Source organism: Homarus americanus, unplaced genomic scaffold (genome assembly GCF_018991925.1).
Source record: "Homarus americanus isolate GMGI-L3 unplaced genomic scaffold, GMGI_Hamer_2.0 scaffold30108, whole genome shotgun sequence".
Lineage (NCBI taxonomy): Eukaryota > Metazoa > Arthropoda > Malacostraca > Decapoda > Nephropidae > Homarus > Homarus americanus.
Genome location: NW_024748109.1, coordinates 1342305 through 1360725, shown reverse-complemented (window position 1 = coordinate 1360725; position 18421 = coordinate 1342305). Strand labels below are relative to the sequence as shown.

The window sequence follows — 18421 nt, the reverse complement described above, 5'->3', positions numbered from 1 at the left end:
TGTTTTCACGCCATCATGGAGAATTAAAATATTTTACGAACCTCTGAGAATCTTAGTTCAGATAACGCTCTGATAAACACGAGAACGCTGCTTCACCTGCCCCTAAAACTATTACGAACTGCTTATCTTATAATTACAAAATTAACAACAATTGTGAGACACTATTAGAGGCATCGGGAAACAAGCAGGAACTGTTCTTAGAGCCTTGTTTTGAACCCAATTAGACTGTTCTTGTCGTTAAAGTAATTTTAGGAAGTAAAGTGGCGGGAGGAGGGGAGACTGTCAGGTGTTGCCATATACTGTTCCACCCTTTTCTACTGACAGCCTGAAAAGTCTTAGGCCTACTGCTATTGAGAAAGATAACAAGGGTTTGTGCACTGTGTTTAATGTGTCGGTAGGGGGATTTCCAATTGTCAATTATGTTGTAATAATAATAATAATAATAATAATAATAATAATAATAATAATAATAATAATAATAATAATAATAATAATAATTATAATAATAATACTAATATTATTATTATTATTAATAATACGAGTTCTGCAAAAGTCACAGTTTTATTTAATATTAGTTACAGTGAAATTCACATAATAAAATGATAATACATCATACAGTATTATAATGCTATAGTCGTACTATAATTAACACAATGAGATAATTTAACATAATACCTCCATGAGCCTCAACGAACCAGCGAGTGGCGGGGAGGTTACATAAGGTAATTGTTCCACTTACATGACAAATACTCGTCAAATGATAAAATTATAATTGTAAGTGAAAGTTTTGCATCAGTTAAGTGGTCCTAAAAATCACTTAATGGACGAGATGTGACTAAGACCCTCCTATGATACATTATCCAGAGTTAGGGACCACCAAGACTCGTAAAAGTTTTTCCTGGTAGCTAAAGACGTAAGAAGGACAACTGTTAACTATCTGGGTGACTTGAAACACACACACACAAAAAAAACTACAAAGAAAATAAAATTAAAATTATAATGGGACTTTACCTTACGTTCATTTAACACCAGTTAGAAGCGAACATCAAGGTAAGACTCACGTACGGTATATTAATTATGTGTGGTATTATGTGAACGTCCAGTACAGTATCTCGGTAAAAAAGTCCGTTTCCAAGGTGCCGCGCATAACGTCTGCACCGAGGAATCCGAGGATGTGTATCAGAAGGATTGGGACTCAGAGGCTGATCCGTTTGGTTTAATTTTGCTTGCTTGCTCAATCGGGGAATATATCAGGCCTTTTATGAGCTAAGAAGCTAAAAAAATTGGGCGCAATAGTGAAGAAGAAGTCCCGGGTTCGATTCCTGTCTATACTGTAGTTAGGGAGGGGGTTAGCTGACGGTACAAGCCCCGCCCCCCTTGCAGCTCATTGGCTCGTACATAATGTTCGATTAATATTGATATATAGCAAATAAATCCATATACAGTGTACCTATTAAGGGTATCCAGTTCAAGCTCACTCTAATGCTGAATTTAACGTATGTAATAATATAACTGCCGGATAACATCAACTGTCAAGGTATGAGTGAAAAAATAAATAAAGAATATTTACCATCGAAGGAACAGAAGTTTATTCATTAGTTAAAACAGTTATTTTCGTTAAATGATTTTATTATGCAAGTGCTGTCATTCTTAGCGGTTATCTTCTCCTTACAGTCAAAACATCGCCGAAGTTACTAAATTATTCCTCGCACTGTACAGTACAGTACAGTACACTCCGTGAAGGAAGTGTTCCCAATCTGTGGTTGATCCTCCATTAGCTCAACTTCTGTTAATTGTCTCCAATCTTCGCCAAGGGAACGACTCTGACAACCACCTCTCATAACCAACGTCATTTTTATATACTCTACATTATATCAATATGGCTATTATTTTTTATTTAGCTCTACTCCTTATCTGGTCTTCCCTTTCTTTTATCTCATCTATTTACTCTTTACCCAAGTCCACACGCACTGAAACACTTATCCCGGGGCCCCCTAGAGTGTGGGACCCAGCGGGAAGTCTCTGGGTCTTCTCTCCCCACTGCACCTCCTCACACGTTTACTCCTAAAAGCGCTGCTTCAATATTGAGAATCTCGTCAATAGCAACTTTTGGGTTTTATTAACGTATACATCGCACTTTACTACTTTCAGGGCAATGTTTTTTTTTCTGAACTTAAGGCTTAAGAATTATTGAAAGGATTCTAAACTATGTACTGTATATCCAAATGTATTTCAGGGCACTTTTCATAAACCTTTTACTCAATATTTTGCACAAACAAAACAAAAAAGAAAAGTAAATTACTTTAAGTTACCAAAGAGCAGTACAGTAATGAATATAGTTAATATTAAGACAACAGCAAAACAAGATAAATTACACGTGACAAGTTACAAAAAGAAAGGTAATTACTTCCGGCTCAGATATATGATAATGACGCCTTTAAAGGTGGGTGGCAACACTGTCCTGTTCCCTCCCCAGGCCACCTCCCGCGCTCACTAGCATTAACAACACACAGGGGTCACACAGTCCCTATGTTTCACCATAAACCGTCTTTAACCTCAGTCACATAAGAACCAAAAACTGAAGAAAACTGCAGTGAGTTTATTATCCCACACTAGGCAGCCCACTTTACACCCAACCCACATCACTCATATACCGCCCAACCAACAGTGTATTTGAAACTTCCCAACTTAGAGGTTCAGTAATCTTAAGGTAGAAGTCTTACACATTATATAACGTTATAGCATCAACCTTACCATTACACATTTGGATCAATATTCCATAACAGACGTCGTGATCACAGTGGTAATTACACATAACACAACAGAAGCAGTTTAGTGCGTGTGTGTGTGTGTGTGTGTGTGTGTGTGTGTGTGTAGGGAAAGCCGTAATGAGGAGGTCGTCCTTCAGGTGTGTGTGTGTGTGTGTGTGTGTGTGTGTGTGTGTGTGTGTGTGTGTGTGTATGTGTGCGTATGTGTGTGTGTGTGTGTGTGTAGGGAAAGCCGTAATGAGTGAGGTCGTCCTTCAGGTGTGTGTGTATGTGTGTGTACCTCCACTTGGTGACTGTGAAGTAATTATGCTAACTCAGGAACACACTCTCCCTCACCCAAGGCTCTCCCCTCCCCCAGTAGGCCTGCAGGAGTCAGTCCACCACACCCACTTATCAAGGTTAACAATGATAAGGTTTCATGGCTTTATTATCGTGTTCCTCGTCTTGTTAATATCTCCTACAAAAATATGTAACTAGCCTTAAAACACATACTAAATTAGGGTGATTAAGGTGAGTTAGGTGGTGTTGTGTGACGTAAAGTTGTAACGTACACACACACACACACACACACACACACACACACACACACACACACGCACACACACACACACACACACACACACACACACACACACACACGCTTAACATGGGTATCGTCGTTTCCGAGTAAATAAGTAACTAGAGGTGATCATATTAATGTACACAAGAGGTTTAATTAATTCATCACACTGGTCAGCTGCCCAATACACCTCATACTGCTCAGTGAAGTAACAACAAAGCTTCGTTAGGTCGGGAACATGTGATAAACTGAACATTATTAACCCACAAGACCTATATAAAATTATTCCTGGTCTGAAACTTTGACAATATGTAGCTAAAAAAAATATAATAATTACCCCGGGATTTTTTTGAGAACATAATAGAATGAGATAAAGAAATCGTGAGAAAAAAAATTGAAAACGTTAAGTAATATCCATCGAAAAAAATATATGACAATCGCTACAAAGATAACCAACCCATGACTGATGAGACAACCCGCTCGGGCCACGTAGCTCACAGGTCGCCAAGATGATAACGTATCGTGAACCTATGTCGCTTTAATTCAAACAGAGAAAACCACTTAATGTGTGACCCTGACGAGGAAGGTGACATCTCTCTCTTTCAACACTATCCACTTACCTTCCTTGGCATTGATACTGTTTTTATAATATATATTCATGAGAGGTTCTTGAACGTTAGGTTAACTTAGGCTCGAAGTTTCTTAGTTTTCTGATGCTAATGATAGTCTATGAAAGGCTGGTTAGGCACAACTCATAAGTAGGTGATACAATCTCCCTTTCTTACCATCAGCTATAATACAGAAGATGTTTTAAACGTGTAGTTAAGTCAATCATCTTTGCAGAGGCACCAGACGACAGTAACAGAAGGAATACTAAGTGATATTTCCAGTCTGTTGGGTAAACAGCCAACGTTGCCGACGTGTAGTGTTGCCACGGGCTCACTACACCACCTCACCCCACCCATACCAATCTCCACCTCACCCCACCCATACCAATCTCCACCTCACCCCACCCATACCAATCCCCCCAAGGAGTGTGTGTAGGGGGGGTTACGACACAACTATTGACCTCTTGTGAGCTATTTCCCGTTTAAGGTTAATGGTCTCCCACTCCCTCACTGACCCCCCATCACAGTCTTACTCCCACTCCCTCACTGTCCCTCCAACACTCACCCCAGACGTGATGGAGAACAGTTCGCCTCCACACTCAGGTGGTGTTGGGCCACTGCCTCACAACCCCCCGTCAAGGTGAGTGTGATTTAGCGTGCAACGTGCCCAAGGCTGACGTGCCCGGGCCAGGTAGGTGCTGGGACATACCCAAGGATGGTTGTACCACGGTAGTTTGGAACACACTCAAGGTAGTCTGAAACACACTCAAGGTAGCCTGGAACACACTCAAGGTAGTCTGAAACACACTCAAGGTAGTCTGGAACACACTCAAGGTGGACTGTAACTCACCGACTGCTAGTGTGTCTTGCTTGTCCGGGACTACGTTATTGCAAAGGCTTCCTGCTCGTCTGGGTCGAATTTTACCCTGATCTAGAACGATTTTTAAAACACTCTGGAACATACACAAAATACCTTAGTATATACGGAGGTTATATGCACCTAACTTATTAAAATTTACAAGTTCCTTATTTTAAATTGTAGTCATTCAATTACCGGTTAGCAATAACTAGTAATGACCTCCAAAAGCTCCCTCGGTCTACCAGTTAGCCAGCCGGTGGTGACATTCATGCAGCTGCCGAACGAAACTAAAAAAGTCAGGTGGCGGAGCGTGGAGAAGCAGCGCGGCACAACAACAGGAAGTAAGAGGTGTCACCCAGTAAGATCCAGCACTGGTGTCCTCCCTGATCCGGAAATCTAATCTCATTCAGGAATTAATATCAGAGAGAGACAGTGTGCTCTTTAGTGATTTAGTTTTTTGGTAAGATTAATTTAACTTTATGTGTTCTTAATATTGACACGATAAGGGGAAAGTACAGTGTGTGTGTGTGTGTGTGTACAAGTCCAGAATAAGTAATTGCAAAAATCAGTACATTTCTCTTCATATATGGTACAGTTTATGGCACCGTGTTATTCAAACAAAATTATCATCACATAGGAATAACTGTACCTAAGATTTATAACCACAGTCTATAATCAGTTAATGGTAACCCAAAAACTATCAGATCTGGCAGACTCACAGTACCGAAGACTTGGATAATAAAGCTTATTTTTACGGGTTATGACTATTACACTGTACCAATATGATAAAACACACACACACACACACACACACACACACACACACACACACACACACACACACACACCTTAACTCCCCATGACCATCAAATAAAATGAAGCATCACTCGAGATTTTTAAAAGTTTTGTTTTATATGATAACAAAAATGTGAAATGGGGCGGACGTGATCACAGAGGACCGACAGAGGCTACGGTCCTGTACCCTCTGAAGCTTCCTAGAGACTTATGTTCAGTTATTGATATGAAGGCATGACGTCCCCCAGCACATATCAGTAAATAACTTAACCACGTCTGTTGTTATAGTGAATCAAAGAGTCTCACCGTCCCTGTCTGTTTCAGGTGTTACAGCCAACACATTAAGGCCCAAAATTTAACATTAATGTGGGTTATTTTTTTTAAGACACGGGAAAGATGGGTCGTAAAAATTCATTGAAAATAAAATTAATCCCATTTGAATATTTACAAATGTCTGGAGTTTTCTTTTAATTATAATCCACCTCAATGACTCTGGTAAGAACATAAATGTAGACACTCAAGGATAGCTGACAGGACACGGTGGTTGTGGTCTGTGGCGGAGATATAGTTAGGTATTACTATAGTGTGTTACAATGTTCAACGTTATAGCTTGTACATCGTGGAGGGTAGAGTGAACACAGTGACACTTGTGTTTGATTATATAAGAGGAGAGAAAGTGAGGGTGTAGGAGGTGAGGAGAGGCCCGCTGGGAGAGAACACATGGCGGTGTGTTCCTGATATATTTATGAAGACACAAAACAAAAGTAGACGTCACACATACACACACACATACACACACACATGCACACACATACACACACACACACACACACACACACACACACACACACACACACACACACACACACACGCTGCGACGCAATAACGTGTGTTTTAACTCCAGGAATGCTGCAGAACAGGTTGGCAAAGATACGTGATAACTGAGTCTGGCGGGTGCCCTGGTAAAAAGATGAGGCACACACACACACACACACACACACACACACACACACACACACACACACACACACACACACACACACACACACACACACACACACACACACACCATCTTTTAAACACCGATAGATCAGCAGATTAAAAATTACTAATAGAAATGAAATGATGAGGCAGGTGAAGAGTAACAGACAACAAGGATAACGACAGACGAAACATCCAAGGAAAAGTGAAAAAGGAAGTGATAAAGTCAGAGTACATAAAGACATCTGATAACGCCACAAACTAGGAATAAAAACAACCAGTAATGTATGTGTCCCGTAGGATATACAATATGTGTGTGTGTGTGTGTGTGTGTGTGTGTGTGTGTGTGTGTGTGTGTGTGTGTGTGTGTGTGTGAACCTTGAAGACAAATGAAATAGGGGTGTGTGTGTTGTAGCGAGCATTATGTCACCAGGACCCATCACTGATTTATGAGACACATCGGACACCAGACACCCAGTGTGACCTTGACCTTGGTAACAGGGGCCTGACACCAGAGACCCAGTGTGACCTTGACCTTGGTGACAGGGGCCTGGCAACTACCGGTACTGTACACCACGTTGTAACTGTGACACCAAACTTTTTCGACACACAACAGACACAACACCACTCTGTTTTGACCTCTGACCCTTAAGTTTGACCTTGACCTTTAGAGTTGTGGCCTTTCACTAATATAATTAATTTGCTCCATCGAGGGAACAGCCTGTAGAACAAGGTGACCACAAGGCCCGGGGTTCACTGTGCCATAACTCTCATGAACATCACAGAACAGTATTGATCATCGAGCTCTTCTGAAATATTGTCTTGGTTTATCTACACACTGAGGTATGTTTACATCAGAGGGGGAGGGGGGGAGGGGGAGACAACACAAGAATAACAAATATGAATAAAAAGACAAAATAAAAAGAGGCGATAATGAGGGGGAAGAGAAGAGAGAGAAGAAGAGAAATGCTAGTCACTTCCCCATGACCTGACCTCGGGGGCGGGAGTCACAGGTCAACACCAGAACTCCAATAATTACCTCCGAGAACACAGGTGAAGGGTCTGTGTCGTGCCTACCACACCATTCACCGCCTCAAGGCCGTACTGCTGCCGCTGCTGCTGATGGTGAGGTGCTGGGAGTGGTGGTGGTGGTGGTGCTGGTAGTGGTGGAGGTGGTGGTGCTGGTAGTGGTGGAGGTGGTGGTGCTGGTACTGGTGGAGGTGGTGGTGCTGGTAGTGGTGGAGGTGGTGGTGCTGGGTACTGGTGGAGGTGGTGGTGCTGGTAGTGGTGGAGGTGGTGCTGGTAGTGGTGGTGGTGCTGGTAGTGGTGGAGGTGGTGGTGCTGGTACTGGTGCTGGTGGTGGTGGTGGTCCTGTTGCTGGTAGTGCTGGTAGTGGTGGTGATAGTGGTCCTGATGCTGGTGGTGCTGGTGGTGGTGGTGGTGTGTGTGATGGTATGTGGTGGTACTAACGACAAGTGCTCTCATCATTACTGTTGTTGACCTTTCTGTTGTTGCATAATAGGGTCTCTTGCTGTTGATTCTGTTACTGCTGTCACTGTTAATGCTACCGTTGCTGTCGTCGTCTGTTGTCGTAATATTCTTTCTCACCGTTGATGCAGGTACAATACAAACGCTAGCGGATCATCATTCATCACGGTGCTTTACCTGCCTATAAAAACCCTCACAGCGCGTTCTTTGCCCTTGAGTTTGATGGGGCCGACCTCCTATTGCCCCCTCCCCAACATTACCCACAACCCTTACCCACACCCCCACACCTGTAACACCACTCACCCTCACCCCACACCTCCATCATCCACACCCCACACCTGCAACACAACTCATCCCATACCTGTAACACCACTCACCCCTACACCTGTAACACCACTCACCCCTACACCTGTAACACCACTTACCCCACACCTGCATCACCCACACCTGCACCATCCACACCCCACACCTACACCACTCACTCACACCTGCATCACCCACACCCCACACCTGCATCACCCACACCCCACACCTGCAACACCCACACCCCACACCTGCAACACCCACACCCACACCTGCAACACCCTCACTCAACATCCATACCCCCTCACACACACATACACACACAAATACACCAAATACACATAAACACACACACACACACAACATAACATCAGACATGCACACATACACACACAATCACACACACACACATACATACACACACACACACACACACACACACACACACACACACACACACACACACACACATGCACACACACAACACATCATAAATGCACACATACACACATCACAAACACACACACACACACACACACACACACACACACACACACACACACACACACACACACACACACACTCTCTCTCAAACATTCCAGTTTCAACAACACTAAACAGGCGGGTACCTCACTGTTATTTAACGGCATAAAGCGAGTTATGATTGACTGAGGGAGGAAACTGCCCTTGGTATTTATGTTCTTGTTATGTGTTGAGCTGAACTTATGTCGACGTTCTTGGCTTTTTTCTATCTCAACTAACTTAACCTAACCAAACGTTGCCTGTCATAAAATAACCAAAGCAATCTTAACTTAACATAACCCAACCTAACCATAACGTAACAACTGTAATCTTAACTTAATCAAATGTCACCTAACCTCACCTAACCTAACCTCACCTAACCTAACCTAACCTACCCTAACCTAACCTAACCTAACCTAACCTACCCTAACCTCACCTAACCTAACCTAACCTAACCTAACCTAACCTAACCTAACCTAACCTAACACAAAATCTACCTACCTTAACTCATCAAACCTAACTTACCCTATACCTTAACCTAACTTAACTCCACCCAACCACATCGAACCTTATTGTCACCTAACCTATAAATTCACCCCTGACAAGAGCTAATAACATACGTGATTTAATCCACTAACTAATATATACAACAATCTTACCAACGCCTGGTTCTGTCTCACTTAAGCACCATCCCAATGGCGTCTAATTGGCACAGAGACTCTACACTGTATATACTTGAAGTTATTGAATACTTTAATATTACTTAATAAAGGAAAATATGTTAATTTGAGAACGTTTGAGTGTGTGTGTGTGTGTGTGTGTGTGTGTGTGTGACCTTCATCTACGACATTTCTCTCAAGACATGACACGAAGACGAACAGCTTGGGGAGGGAAGTGTCGTGTACTACTCTCTCATCCACCACCACACTACTGCCTGCCCTCATCCACCACACTACTGCCTGCCCTCATCCATTACACTACTTCCTGCCCTCATCCACCACACTACTGCCCTCATCCATTACACTACTTCCTGCCCTCATCCACCACACTACTGCCCTCATCCACCACACTCCTGCCCTCATCCAACACACAACTGTCCTCATCCACCACACCACTGTCCTCATCCACCACACTACTGCCCCTCATCCATTACACTACTTCCTGCCTCATCCACCACACTACTGCCCCTATCCACCACACTACTGCCCCTCATCACCACACTTGCCTCATCCAACATGCCACACAACTTGAAGGCCATTATATTAAGGTGGAATGAATGACACGAAAGCAGAAGAGTGGAGTGATAGGGAGGCGAGTGGGGGTGATGGGAGACGAGGAGTGATTGGGGAGGCGAGTGGGAGTGGGATGGGGAGGCGAGTGGAGTGATGGGGAGACGAGGGAGGATGGAGAAGGAGGAGTAATGGGGAGGTGAGTGGAGTGATGTGGGGAGACGAGGGAGGATGGGGAGACGAGGAGTGATGGGGAGACGAGGAGGATGGGGATGATGAAAAGAGTTGCTAGTGTGTGTGTGTGTGTGTGTGTGTGTTGGTGGGGGGGGTGAGAGGGCAGTAGATGGAGGATGGGAAGTTTAGGGCAGGGGTAGGCTGTGGAGGTGATAGAGGTGGGGGGAAGTGGAGGGGGGGGGAAAGGAGGGGGGCAGGTGGATCATGGTTCACCTTGGGCCCCTGTTACTCCAACCTGGTAAACCCCGTCAACCCCCCTCCCCTTCCCACCCCCACCAAACACCCCAGCCTCTCTGACCTCACCATCCCCGATACTCCTCATACATACATACATACATACATACATACATACATACATACATACATACATACATACATACATACACACACCCACTTACATCTCTGAGTATGGGTGCACAATAAACTGGCTACAGTACGTGGCCCCTCCAAAAAACTGTGTCTTTCCCACCATCCTCCTCCTATTCCACAGTTACCTCCCCTTCACTACACCCCAACACCCCTTCACTACACCCCAACACCCCTTCACCACACCCTAACACCCCTTCACTATACCCCAACACCCCTTCACTGTACCCCAACACCCCCTTCTCACCACACACCCCAACACCCCTTCACTACACCCTAACACTTACTACACTCTCAACACCCTTCACCACACCCTAACACCCCTTCACCACACCCTAACACCCCTTCACTGTACCCCAACACCCCTTCACCACACCCCAACACCCCCTTCACCAAACCATCACTCTATCGGTACAGGAAATGAGAAAAAGATACACTGTTACTGATAGGGACCCCGCTAAGTGAGCTTCGGGTACCAACTGTATTACTGTACCATTAATCTGATTCAACTCCCGGTAACAGAACTTCACGTAAAGTCCCGGTAAAAGTGCTTCAAGTATCAGTTAATGCATAGTTCCGGTAAAAGTGCTTCAAGTATCAGTTAATGCATAGTTCCGGTAAAAGTGCTTCAAGTATCAGTTAATGCATAGTTCCGGTAAAAGTGCTTCAAGTATCAGTTAATGCATAGTTCCGGTAAAAGTGCTTCAAGTATCAGTTAATGCATAGTTCCGGTAAAAGTGCTTCAAGTATCAGTTAATGCATAGTTCCGGTAAAAGTGCTTCAAGTATCAGTTATTGCACATTCCCGGTAAAAGGTCTTCAAGTAGCAGTTAGTCCCGGTAAATGATCTCTAAATAACAGCCAGAATACCGCTACCAAGTTACACAATGTTGGTTATTTACCATCCCTTGCTGCTGGCCGTGGGTGGCGTCGCCTTTCCCTGGCCCGCTGACGTGTGTGAACCAGAGTCTGTTTCGACCCAAGTGACTTACCAGGGCACTGCGTCTCTCTCAGCCTCGTAATGTTTATATTCTAACTCACTGTTTTGTTGATTTCTCGACACACTGCAATAGTCTTTATACCTTCGCATTCCTTTAATTTCCTCCTTCTTTTTTTTATCTTCATTTCAGGTTCTCGTTCTTTTTATCCAAAGTTATATACATTAGTTGCTCCTGGCGATTTTAGTCAACCATATATCGGAGTCAAGTGTGCGTATATTACGGTTGTTTTCTGTTCACCTCCAGTGGCGGCGTCCTCCTCCTGTGGACACATTGGTAGTTCATCGCGCCTTTGGACTGATGGACGAAAACAACTCAGACTTTAAAGACCAACAGTGCACCACCTCCTCCATCCACACAGGTGACCACACGAATAACGGCACCTAACACAAGACAATATATTTTGAAAAAAAAAAATGTCTTCTAACTAGTTTTAGTAAATGTATTTTGTTAACATACAAATTAAGTTTTAATTTTATTTAAATTCTATTTCGGGAGAGGGAAAGACACTTCTACACGTGAGTTGAAGTCAACCAGTTAAAATTAATTCCTGCTTATTCAATTACGATAAACATTCATAATACGAACCTTTCGCAATCTACAGTAAACCGAAGAATGCGGCCGGTTAACTTCCTGGTGGAAGTGAAAATAAGAAAAACTCTTCGGGAGGTCAAATTGTCCTTGAGGCGACCTCTGACTTTAAAAGACACCGTCTATCTAATTATGGTGTGTGTGTGTGTGTGTGTGTGTGTGTGTGTGTGTGTGTGTGTGTAATAGCTGTCATCATGGTACTATCAACCACATCATAACCCACGAGGCTGGGTGCTGCCGCTAACATCACTATACCCACATGCATCTCGTAACTGCTTACTCTTAGCTGGTTTATCACCTGTCAATAGTAAATATAATATTTCCGCCTCGTATATAAACATTATTTATTTGTATTCAAACAATTATAAAATGTGATTAGCTCTATATAAATCTCTATAATTAACATGATTCAGTGTTCCCGAAAACGTGAAGAATCCAAAATCTAAACTACTTCACATTTATTGAAGTAACAAACAAAACGTCTCCCACCTCATATGAAAATGTAGGAACTAATATTTTTTTTTTCTATTTACAGGTGGAGGGCGCGGTGGCCTGCCTGCCTGCCACCTCCCGGACAGACGGCCTCACAACCCAAGTATCTCCCTGCCTCTCCAGGAAAGGATTATCGTCTGCACTGCGTGCATTAGTGCTCTCACAATGCCAATGTATTATTACTTTACAAGCGCCATATTGAGATAGGTAAAGATTCCTTGTGGAATACATAATTAAGTTAAATTGCGTTCAGGTCAAGTGTGTAGTGACCTATTGTTGACTACAGTGTACTGTAAGAGTGGAAGATGAGTGGCTACAGTGTGAACGTGTGGCTACAGTGAGTGGGGTATTAAGATACAGTGTGCATGCTGGTGTAACTGCAATACTCAGAAGAACGGGTGGGTGGTGCAGGGTGGAGCTACTTCCTGGCAGCCCTCCACCACCCACACTCAACCTTATGTTTGATTTTCACCATTTTATATAGCGAATAAGGGCATAAAGATGTGAGGTTAATGAATTAAAGAGGAGCAAACAAAAGGGCAGTGATGGTTGAAACGATGAGTGAGGCACTGGACAGCCAAACAGACACTACTGCAGGTGGAGCGTGTAGTAGACTAGCAGCTGCTCGACCTGGAGGAGGGGCGGGAGGGGGAACGCTCTAGTCTTGTGAGGGTCAGGGACGCTGTCGCAGCCTGGCACCAGCCCCCCACCCCACCAAACACACACCACCACCACACTACCACCCCACACCACAACTACCTCCTTACGCTCTTGTACAGCCTGTCACCAACCCACCTCCACTACTACTGCCTCAATGACCCACACACCATGTCCCTTCACCCCCATTTTTCCGGAGTCTGGGTCACGCCCTGGTTAAGCAACGTAATGCTGGCATCAATATTCATTCCCACGTATTTACTGCCAAAGAAACAGTCACTGATATCATTACACGTAGCCACTACGAACACTACAAACCACCACTATCATCACAAAATATCATATATACTATCATTACTCGCCACCATCGCTAACACCACCCAACTACCACCGCTTTATAGTTAGTACTGTACAGATACATTAACTACCTACTGGCGCTCACGAGACGACAGTTAACTACCACTTGAACCTGACGACCCACGCCGGAAAAAAAATAGAGTATCTCCAGAATGTGTTTAATTTTGAATGGGAATGACAATTATCTCTAATTATTTGTATTGTTTGTCCCAGGTATTAAAACAAATAATCCAGAGAAAATATTTACAATGTCTCAGTCCCTGGAGAAGGTGGTGCTCCGTCCTTGTGGAGACCAGCTGTCTCCTGCAGTTATTTACAAGGAAGGGACGAAACGAGAGAAAGAAAAAAAACGGAAAAAGACAAATAGACTGACAGAAAGAGTTGCTCAAGCAAAGTAAAACAAAAGTTGCCTGCCCTGTCCCTCTTAACATGGAGGGAGAGAAACAGACACACGAATTGAGAGAATTGAAATCAGGAGAACAGTTGTCGGTGTTGCCCCTCGTTCACTCGCCTCACTTATCTTTACACCATATGTCTGAGAAACTGTAGAGTGGGTGCAAGTGTGTCGCCCTCCTCCACGCTCCTCCCTGGCTAGTTACCTGATCATCACCAGAGCACTGACACCCGTGTTCGACCTGCCAGGGGATGTGATCTAGGCTAACACGTATGACAGAAAGTGCGATGAGTGTGACTGTCAAGGGATCATACATACTCTTGGGTAAGGAAGTATTTGTGCCATGAGAGTCAGACACCCTGTCCTGTATGTAATAAAACCCCTAAGTTTAAGTATTTTAAACAGCCCCATCCTGTGAGCTCTATTATTGTAGCATTATAAGAATAACAGCAATAGTATTAATAATAAATTAATAATAATGATAATATTAATATTAATAATAATGGTTTGCTCAGAGATTAGTTTGTTTACTTAATGGCGTGGCATTTGTTTATACAATATTCACGACCCTGCTACATGATGACTGACAGACTCGTCTTAAAAATTTCCCCAAGAAATGGACGTTGTATACTGGATATATAACATACCAGTGCAATGAGCATACTGTATTTTATTGTATACATGTACTTCAGGATGTAGGACACTTCACATTGTATATTTATTGTCTTAGGTTTTGTTGTGCTTTAGTGAGAGGTTCCCTTCATGGCAGTTAAGCAAGCGACACCTTGATGTTACTAACCCCAAGTACTATGGACGCTGACGCTATAGTATTTATGGTACTATTGATGGTGGTACTGGTGTTTCTAGTACTATTAACGCGGGTACTGGTGTTTCTAGTACTATTGACGCTGGTACTGGTGTTTCCAATACTATAAGAGTGCATGCTACAGTTTTAGGCACCATAGAAGCTAGTGCTAGTATTTCCAGTACTAAGGAAATTGATATTAGTGTTTCTGGTAATACATAACTAGAGGCTCCTATTTCTAGTTTTATGGAAATAGATGCTAGTGTTTCTAGTACTAAGGACGCTGGTGCTAATGCTTCTAGCACTGTTAACTAGGCCTGCCAGTTACAGACAGCGCCCATAGTGGGGGACATAAAGGGAATGCTCTAGTATGTGAAAACTGACGTTGTCAAACATGCACAACGTGTACATAATACAATTGAGCAATGAATTATTCTTAAGGATATATTAATTTTTCTTTATATATTATTGACATTTGTATTTAAAACAATCAGTCGAAGTCTCATATTAACCTCTGAGTGATTTAGTCAGCGCTTGAGGGTCAGATGAGTATTATCTAGAAATCATAGACGAAGGCATGTAGGTCTAATGTATAGCTGACCTTCAAACGCAGACCCTCAGATAATGTTTTAGAATTCGGACCTAGGGGGCAAGAGTACCCCGGGAAAGAGAAATAAGAGAGAATTGACACACTTAAAGAGGTCATTCGCGAGTTCAAAGGAGTCATGATACTGTTCCTGGAGACGTTACTTGTGTGTCTACTGGGACCAAGAATCACTAAGTGTCATTCCAACTGGGAACCTCTAAAATAATGTATCTAACAACTATTCACTTGGGTTGGCGAGATATATATGCCGGTATCTCCCGTGCCGTAGTGAGATTCTGTACAAAGTATCACCTATAAGATCCATACACCATTAACGTCTACAGAACAGAAATAGGCTCCAAAAACAGAACGGTGGCAACTTCTAAATACTCCAAGGACACCCTAACTTGTGAATAAATCACTTATAATGGCTATACCGGAGCACTGTTACATCTCAGCTGTACATTGAAAGATGCTTTTTACTGTTTGTCTTATTTGTTAGCAGCTCAAACAATGTACATATGCATATGGTTTATACCTGAACTAACAATGATCAATTACTGTATGCTGGTGGACTCAGCACTGTTGCAAGGGTCTTGTGTATAGCCCACTCTCTGTTGTAGGGAATAAATGTTGGACAATTATTTTGTTTCTCTCCCCCTTAAAACCACTTACACAAAGACGTATTGTAAAGAAATTAAACAACAACTAACATTTCATACGCAAGAAAACACACAAACTAAAGGAACAACGTTGTTTACACTAGGCTCCTGTACTGGGGCATTCAGGTGTAACAATAATATGGACAAATGGTGTGAAGTAGGTGGCAACTTAAGCATTTCTTCACACTTACGTGAAAATAAACGATGACAAAACACTGGGAGTCACGCCAGAAAAGTCCCAAGACTGCAAAATTCGGCATATGAACGGTCTAGATCCCTGTGTCAGGAAGAACGATTGCTATACCGGCACAATATCTCCAAAATGCTAGAAAATACGCACAGTACTGGAAATTACAGAAACTGATGTACACTTATTGACAGTACACTGGAGGAAACGCTACGGGAATTTTAGGTAGTTTGATTTTGTCTGTATTTTCAATAAATTGTTTTATGTAATGTATAGATGAAAATTCGGTGGCAGCAAGGAAAAAATTAATTACAATTGTTAACATCTTATTTACCAGTCCTATGTTAATCGTATGGAATTGCACGGCCATTTCCCAAAGCTAACCATACTGACATAAATAGTGGGGCAGATTAAGCCAATTGCTTGTTCAATACTTTTATTGTTTTGCATGCAAAAATAATTACTATTTTTTTTAGTTTTCTGAATACAAAATGGTTTTATTTGATCATTATAACTGTGCTAAAACATACCTCAATTATATCCTGGTGGACAATGAAGTACTGAAGAGAAGAATCATAACCAAATCAGTATCCAGCGTTGTGAAAATTACCGCCAATTTACTAACACACATGTAACTTGATCCATATTTTGCTGATCCGTTAAAATATCGTGTTTTAAATGTACAATGTGATGACATGATGTATAAAAAAGAAAGAAAAACACATTCAAATCACTGGTGTTTGTAAAAAAATATATAATTTAGCATTTCATCACTACCTGTAATATAAATATGTACCCTTAATCATGACCTTGACCTAACAAATGATGGTCATTCCTTCACCAAGTGTCCTGCGTAACTCTGCTAAGACTCTGTAAAACAATGTAATACTACAGTGGGTAAATCAAAATACATAATTCAGTTTTAACCATCACCACCAGGGGTCAGGGGGCATATTGCACACGATATCCTTGGGGAAACTGAAATAGACATGAAGGCAATGCCTATACTCAACTGGCACTTCTGTTTGATATAACTTATTACAACTTCCAACACTTACTGCTGGAATATTATAGTCTCCCCTGTACCTCTGGGCATACTCAAATGTCTAGCAGGTTATGATAATAGCAAAAAGTATGGGCGTCTGCAGGGGGGTGCATGTTCAACGTGCATCGCCAGGTGTTGGGTAGAGTCTTCACTGAAGACGTGATTGATCGTTTTGAAGCTGATAAGCGCCGCCTGCAGTATATAACTATTGAAATTTCGCTGCTAATGTTCTGAGCAAGTCATCATCGTGACAGACACTTAGAATTGCCCATCGCTAGATTTTCAGAATTATTGATATCAAATTAATCATTTTCGTTAGTTTTTTAAAACTTAGGGTTAATCCTACTATAATTTTAACGGGTAGTAGTTAATAATTTGATGATAATAGTGATACAGTACATGATGTTGCTGATCATACATTACTCGAAAGTAACTTGATCATAATTTATATGGATGCATATATCTGCTTTGAATAAAATGAGATGTCGGGTCCTGTCTTGCCACCCCCCCACCTCGAAAAAATCCTGCGGACGCCCATGAATATAGGGAGCAACAGCAACCCATAAGTTAAACATGACTGGAGCCATTTTCCTTATTCAATCCACTCCTGTTTGCTATAACTTAATTGCAACTTCAACACTTACCGATGAAATGTTATCGAATCTCTCATGCCCCTCTGAGTACATCTATATGCCGATCAGAATGACATAATGGCAGCACAGATTGTATGGAATAATCAACAAAGATGGCGGCGCTGGTCGGGCAGTAGCTTCAGGCAGAGCCATAGATAGAGTTGGATAAACTCCATTTAGGCTCTGGCTTCAGGGATATGATGGCATGCCGCCTCCAGTTTATTAAATCTCCTTGAGTATACCTGTGGACCTGTGTCTTAAATATATATTTTTTCAGTTTCTAGGTATGGTCTTTTTTCTTTGC

At 42.4% G+C, this 18421-nt stretch overlaps 1 protein-coding gene across 1 annotated transcript in view; it reads left to right on the top strand.

The window, feature by feature from the left end:
- Nucleotides 1–16235, top strand: part of LOC121880038 (collagen alpha-1(III) chain-like) — a 51952-nt gene extending 35717 nt beyond the window's left edge. Inside the window, exon 2 of the mRNA XM_042387032.1 lies at nucleotides 12836–16235. The gene's annotated coding sequence lies outside the window, so the exon portion shown is untranslated. The remainder of the gene's footprint in view (nucleotides 1–12835) is intronic.
- The last annotated feature ends 2186 nt before the right edge of the window (nucleotides 16236–18421 follow it).